Source organism: Oncorhynchus keta, unplaced genomic scaffold, assembly GCF_023373465.1.
Source record: "Oncorhynchus keta strain PuntledgeMale-10-30-2019 unplaced genomic scaffold, Oket_V2 Un_contig_25724_pilon_pilon, whole genome shotgun sequence".
Taxonomy (NCBI): Eukaryota; Metazoa; Chordata; class Actinopteri; order Salmoniformes; family Salmonidae; genus Oncorhynchus; species Oncorhynchus keta.
In genome coordinates, this window is record NW_026284590.1 from 1 (window position 1) to 7500 (window position 7500).

Below are 7500 nucleotides of genomic sequence, written 5' to 3' on the forward strand. Positions count from 1 at the left end.
GAAGGGTTCTCTCCATAGTGATTTAATAACCAATCAACACAGACACACTCAGTCATTCAGATCATTGGGACGAAGACCGTCATTACTGAATTTGTGGCATTTGAACCTTTCTTACCTTTGGATTCTATGACATTGTTGTCCCCAATTTTCAAAGCTTGAGACACTGCAAGTATCAGTGGTTAAGGAGAGTTTCATACTTTACCAACAAAAGGACTTTCAGAGCAGCAATATACAGATATGTGATATTAGAGGTCAAACAGACAGAGGTCAAACAGACAGAGGTCAAACAGACAGAGGTCAAACAGACAGAGGTCAAACAATAACACATACAGATATGGAATATTAGACAGAGGTCAAATGTCCAAATAGCTGTTCCCTTATAGGTCAGTGTACCCTAGAGGTCAGTGTACCCTACAGGTCAGTGCTGTGCCTATAGGTCAGTGTACCCTAGAGGTCAGTGTACCCTACAGGTCAGTGGCTGTACCCTATAGGTCAGTGTACCCTAGAGGTCAGTGTGTACCCTACAGGTCAGTGGCTGTACCCTACAGGTCAGTGGCTGTACCCTACAGGTCAGTGGCTGTACCCTGGTCAGTGTCTGTACCTACAGGTCAGTGGCTGTACCCTACAGGTCAGTGGCTGTACCTATAGGTCCCAATGGCGTACCCAGGTCAGTGGCTGCCCTACAGGTCAGTGGCTGTACCCACAGTCCCGATGGCTGTACCTAGAAGGTCGATGGCTGTACCCTACAGGTCAGTGGCTGTACCCTACAGGTCAGTGGCTGTACCCTACAGGTCAGTGGCTGTACCCTGGAGATTGGCTGCTACAGGTCAGTGGCTGTACCCTACAGGTCAGTGGCATTGCCCCTATAGGTCAGTGGCTGTACCCTACAGGTCAGTGTGTACCCTATAGGTCAGTGGCTGTACCCTACAGGTCAGTGGCTGTACCCTACAGGTCAGTGACTGTACCCTATAGGTCAGTGTACCCTACAGGTCAGTGGCTGTACCCTGTAGGTCAGTGTACCCTACAGGTCAGTGTACCCTACAGGTCAGTAGGTCAGTGTACCATATAGGTCAGTGTACCCTACAGGTCAGTGTACCCTGTAGGTCAGTGTACCCTGTAGGTCAGTGTACCCTGTAGGTCAGTGGCTGTACCCTGTAGGTCAGTGGCTGTACCCTGTAGGTCAGTGGCTGTACCCTATAGGTCAGTGGCTGTACCCTATAGGTCAGTGGCTGTACCCTATAGGTCAGTGTACCCTAGAGGTCAGTGGCTGTACCCTATAGGTCAGTGTACCCTACAGGTCAGTGGCTGTACCCTACAGGTCAGTGTACCTAGAGGTCAGTGTACCCTAGCAGGTCAGTGGCTGTACCCTACAGGTCAGTGTCTGTACCCTACAGGTCAGTGGCTGTACCCTACAGGTCAGTGGCTGTACCCTACAGGTCAGTGGCTGTACCCTACAGGTCAGTGTCTGTACCCTACAGGTCAGTGGCTGTACCCTACAGGTCAGTGGCTGTACCCTACAGGTCAGTGGCCGTACCCTACAGGTCAGTGGCTGTACCCTACAGGTCAGTGGCCGTACCCTATAGGTCAGTGTACCCTACAGGTCAGTGGCTGTACCCTATAGGTCAGTGGCTGTACCCTACAGGTCAGTGGCTGTACCCTACAGGTCAGTGGCTGTACCATATAGGTCAGTGTACCCTACAGGTCAGTGTACCCTATAGGTCAGTGTACCTATAGGTCAGTGTACCCTGTAGGTCAGTGTACCCCTGTAGGTCAGTGTACCTGTAGGTCAGTGTACCCAGGTCAGTGGCTGTACCCTGTAGGTCAGTGGCTGTACCTATAGGTCAGTGGCTGTACCCTATAGGTCAGTGGCTGTACCCTATAGGTCAGTGTACCTACAGGTCAGTGGCTGTACCCTGTAGGTCAGTGTAGGTCCCTACAGGTCAGTACCCTATAGGTCTGTACCCTATAGGTCAGTGTACCCTACAGGTCAGTGTACCCTACAGGTCAGTGTACCCTACAGGTCAGTGTACCCTATAGGTCAGTGGGGCTGTACCCTACAGGTCAGTGGCTGTACAGGTCAGTGACTGTACCTATAGGTCAGTGGCTGTACCCTGTAGGTCAGTGTACCCTACAGGTCAGTGTACCCTATAGGTCAGTGTACCCTATAGGTCAGTGGCTGTGCCCTGTAGTCAGTGTACCTCCTGTAGGTCAGTGTACCCTGTAGGTCAGTGGCTGTACCCCTGTAGGTCAGTGGCTGTACCCTGTAGGTCAGTGGCTGTACCCTATAGGTCAGTGGCTGTACCCTATAGGTCAGTGGCTGTACCCTATAGGTCAGTGGCTGTACCCTATAGGTCAGTGTACCCTAGAGGTCAGTGGCTGTACCCTATAGGTCAGTGTACCCTACAGGTCAGTGGCTGTACCTACAGGTCAGTGGCTGTACCCTATAGGTCAGTGGCTGTACCTGTAGGTCAGTGTACCCACAGGTCAGTGAACCCTATAGGTCAGTGTACCCCTACAGGTCAGTGTACCCTATAGGTCAGTGTACCCTATAGGTCAGTGTACCCTACAGGTCAGTGTACCCTACAGGTCAGTGTACCCTATAGGTCAGTGGCTGTGCCCTACAGGTCAGTGGCTGTACCCTGCAGGTCAGTGGCTGTACCCTACAGGTCAGTGACTGTACCCTATAGGTCAGTGGCTGTACCCTATAGGTCAGTGTACCCTAGAGGTCAGTGGCTGTACCCTATAGGTCAGTGTACCCTACAGGTCAGTGGCTGTACCCTACAGGTCAGTGACTGTACCCTATAGGTCAGTGGCTGTACCCTATAGGTCAGTGTACCCTACAGGTCAGTGTACCCTACAGGTCAGTGTACCCTACAGGTCAGTGTATCCTATAGGTCAGTGGCTGTACCCTACAGGTCAGTGGCTGTACCCTGTAGGTCAGTACCCTACAGGTCAGTGTAACCCCTACAGGTCAGTGTACCCTATAGGTCAGTGCCCTACAGGCTGTACCCTACAGGTCAGTGTACCTACAGGTCAGTGTACCCTACAGGTCAGTGTACCCTATAGGTCAGTGTACCCTAGGTCAGTGGCTGTACCTGCAGGTCAGTGGCTGTGCCCTGTAGGTCAGTGTACCCTACAGGTCAGTGTACCCTACAGGTCAGTGTACCCTATGGAGGTCAGTGTGCCTATAGGTCAGTGGCTGTGCCCTACAGGTCAGTGGCTGTACCCTGCAGGTCAGTGACTGTACCCTACAGGTCAGTGGCTGTACCCTACAGGTCAGTGACTGTACCCTACAGGTCAGTGGCTGTACCCCTGTAGGTCAGTGTACCCTACAGGTCAGTGTACCCTATAGGTCAGTGTACCCTAGAGGTCAGTGTACCCTACAGGTCAGTGTACCCTATAGGTCAGTGTACCCTGTAGGTCAGTGTACCCCTACAGGTCAGTGTACCCTACAGGTCAGTGTACCCTACAGGTCAGTGTACCCTATAGGTCAGTGTACCCTACATGTCAGTGTACCCTACAGGTCAGTGTACCCAGGTCAGTGTGCCCTAGGTCAGTGTACCCTGCCGGTCAGTGTACCCTACAGGTCAGTGTACCCTATAGGTCAGTGTACCCTACAGGTCAGTGTACCCTACAGGTCAGTGTACCCTATAGGTCAGTGTACCCCTTCAATATAAAGGATACTACACCCAACTTCAAACACGTTGTTGATGCCGATGGTCATCGTCTTTGGCTCCACTCCCTCAGAGTCAGGTGCTATGTTCTCTGGATAACTGATCAAAGACAGACAGCCAGCTTCATATCAGACAGCCAGCTTCAATCAGACAACCAGCTTCAATCAGACAACCAGCTTCATATCAGACAGACAGCTTCAATCAGACCATAACATGACAGAGGAAAAGGAGACCATAACATTGCAGAGGAAAAGAGACCATAACATGACAGGAAAAGGAGACCATAACATGACAGGAAAAGAGACCATAACATGACCATAACATGACAGAGGAAAAAGGAGACCATAACATGACAGAGGAAAAGGGGAGCCCATAACATGACAGAGGAAAAGGAGACCATAACATGGAGACCATAACATGACAGGAAAAGGACACCATAACATGACAGGAAAGGAGACCATAACATGACAGAGGAAAAAGGAGACCATAACATGACAGAGGAAAAAGAGACCATAACATGGCAGAGGAAAAGGAGACCATAACATGACAGGAAAAAGAGACCATAACATGACAGAGGAAAAGGAGACCATAACATGACAGGAAAAAGGAGACCATAACATGAAGAGGAAAAGGAGACCATAACATTGCAGGAAAAAGAGACCATAACATGACAGAGGAAAAGGAGAGACAGACAGGAAAAGGAGACCATAACATGCAGGAAAAGGAGACCATAACATGACAGAGGAAAAGGAGACCATAACATGACAGGAAAAAGAGACCATAACATGACAGAGGAAAATGAGACCATAACATGACAGATGGAAAAGGAGACCATAACATGACAGAGGAAAAGGAGACCATAACATGACAGAGGAAAAGAGACCATAACATGACAGAGGAAAAGGAGACCATAACATGACAGAGGAAAAAGAGACCATAACATGACAGAGGAAAAAGAGACCATAACATGACAGAGGAAAAGGAGACCATAACATGACAGAGAGACCATAACAAGGAAAAGAGACCATAACATGACAGAGGAAAAGGAGACATAACATGACAGAGGAAAAGGACATAACATGACAGAGGAAAAGGAGACCATAACATGACAGGAAAAAGAGACCATAACATGACAGAGGAAAAAGGAGACCATAACATGACAGACCATAACATGAGGAAAAGGAGACCATAACATGACAGAGGAAAAGGAGACCATAACATGACAGAGGAAAAGGAGACCATAACATGACAGAGGAAAAGGAGACCATAACATGACAGGAGGAAAATGAGACCATAACATGACAGGAAAAAGAGACCATAACATGACAGGGGAAAAGGAGACCATAACATGACAGGAAAAGAGACCATAACATCCATTACAAGTGCAAAAGAGAGGTGGGGGGAAAGACAGAATAAAAGCATGGAAGGAATAAAGTGTAGGGAGAATGGATGGATGTAACGGGGGAGAAAGAGAGGCGGCAATAGAACACAGGAGAGACCTCACCACTGTACCCTTCCACTTCTAGAAGATTCACTATTGTTATGTTCACCTGTTAATTATAAGAGCTTGTTCCTCGATGAGGTTGCCTTCTCCGATGACTATGGGTCCTGCCTCGGCAATGATGCGGGCTTTGGGATGGACCACGGTTCTGGCACCTGGAAAGACCATACATGAACAGTGAAATGTGCAACGCTAGCCTACCACATCAACCATTTTTAGCCGGCTCCAAAGTGGATATGTACTCAGTAACCTGAGCCGTGTAATAATGTCAAGCTATATAGAGACTAGAGCTACTACAGACAAACGAATGTTGTTGTTGCTCATTGTAAAATAAATAGTTAGCGGACGTTACCTGACTAGCTAAGCTAAATGCTACATTTGACGTCTTCTTACCAATAGTGACATCCCCTCTGATCTCGCTTTCGACGCACACCACGGCGCCAGCTGCTATTTTAGCACTACAAACAGAAAACCAAGTGTTGGTAATAATCAGCAATACAAAAAGTGTATAATTTATGAATCATCTGTATGTCTACAAGTTAGTTAGCTGCTTGCTACAGCTAAAGTAGCTAACTCAGCTAGTCACGTTAGCTAGCTGTTTCCTAAAACATATTCACTTTGTTTAACACATTCAAACTATCATATAACATTATGAAACAGTAATAATGTGTTATTTGATACACAATACTGAACTAAAATCGATTTCAAGTTGGAGTCGTAATACCTTTTTTGAGCATTTTGTTTATCCGACATTTTGTTGATCGACTTGAGTTTTTTTCGACAATCGATTTCGAATCCTTCTCAGCATAAACGACGTCATTGTGCGCTTGCGTGGAACGCAGACAAGATGAGGAGGGGGTGGGGACATTAATGGGGATTTAGTGTCACCTAGCGAATATTTACAAAACTGCAGCTGAACAAATCTAATAATATTTTTAGTTAGAGAAAATGGTTAAAGTATTATTCTCTGTTTTTCATATATGCAGAGACACTTTAACTTTGCATTCATGTACATACTACCTCAATTTGCCCGACCAACCAGTGCTCCCGCACATTGGCTAACCGGGCTGTCTGCATTGCGTCCCTCCCACCACCCGCCAACCCCTCTTTCACGCTACTGCAACTCTCTGTTCATCATATATACATAGTCACTTTAACCATATCTACATGTACATACTACCTCAATCAGCCTCGCTGCTTTTATAGCCTCGCTACTTTTATAGCCTCGCTACTGTATATAGACTCGCTACTGTATATAGCCTCTCTACTGTATATAGCCTGTCTTTTTACTGTTGTTTTATTTCTTTATCTACCTAATGTTCACCTAATTTTGCACTGTTGGTTAGAGCCTGTAAGTAAGCATTTCACTGTAAGGTCTACCTGTTGTATTCAGCGCACATGACAAATTAACTTTGATTTGATTTGAATCCCAAAAAATGTTAACCTTTATTTAACCAGGCAAGTCAGTTAAGAACAGTGAGTTAACTGCCTGTTCAGGGGCAGAATGACAGATTTGTACCTTGTCAGCTCAGGGATTCGAACTTGCAACCTTTCGGTTACTAGTCCAATGCTCTAACCACTAGGCTACCCTGCCACCCCTTATCCCCTAGCCCCTATCTCCTAACCTTATCCCCTAGCCCCTATCTCCTAACCTTATCCCCTAGCCCCTATCTCCTAACCTTATCCCCTAGCCACTATCTCCTAACCCTTATCGCCTAGCCCCTATCTCTAACCTCATCCCCTAGCCCCTATCTCCTAACCTCATCCCCTAGCCCCTATCTCCTAACCTCATCCCTAGCCCCTATCTCCTAACCTCATCCCCCTAGCCCCTATCTCCTAACCTCATCCCCCTAGCCCCTATCTCCTAACCTCATCCCCTAGCCCCTATCCTATCCCCTAGCCCCTATCTCCTAACCTTGTCCCTATCTCCTAACCTCATCCCCTAGCCCCTATCTCCTAACCTCATCCCCTAGCCCTATCTCCTAACCTCATCCCCTAGCCCCTATCTCCTAACCTCATCCCCTAGCCCTATCTCCTAACCTTATCCCCCTAGCCCCTATCTCCTAACCTCATCCCCTAGCCCCTATCTCTAACCTTATCCCAAGCCCATATCTCCTACCCTTATCCCCTAGCCCCTATCTCCTAACCTCATCCCCTAGCCCCTATCTCCTAACCTCATCCCCTAGCCCCTATCTCCTAACCTCATCCCCTAGCCCCTATCTCCTAACCTCATCCCCATAGCCCCTATCTCCTAACCTCATCCCCTAGTGTTATCTCCTAACCTCATCCCCCCTATCTCCTAACCTCATCCCTAGCCCCTATCTC

General features: G+C 47.9%; 1 pseudogene; it reads right to left on the reverse strand.

Annotated features, from left to right (window-relative positions):
• Nucleotides 1-34: 34 nt before the first annotated feature.
• LOC127922442 (dynactin subunit 6-like) lies at nucleotides 35-5995 on the reverse strand (annotated as a pseudogene).
• Between the last annotated feature and the right edge of the window lie 1505 nt (nucleotides 5996-7500).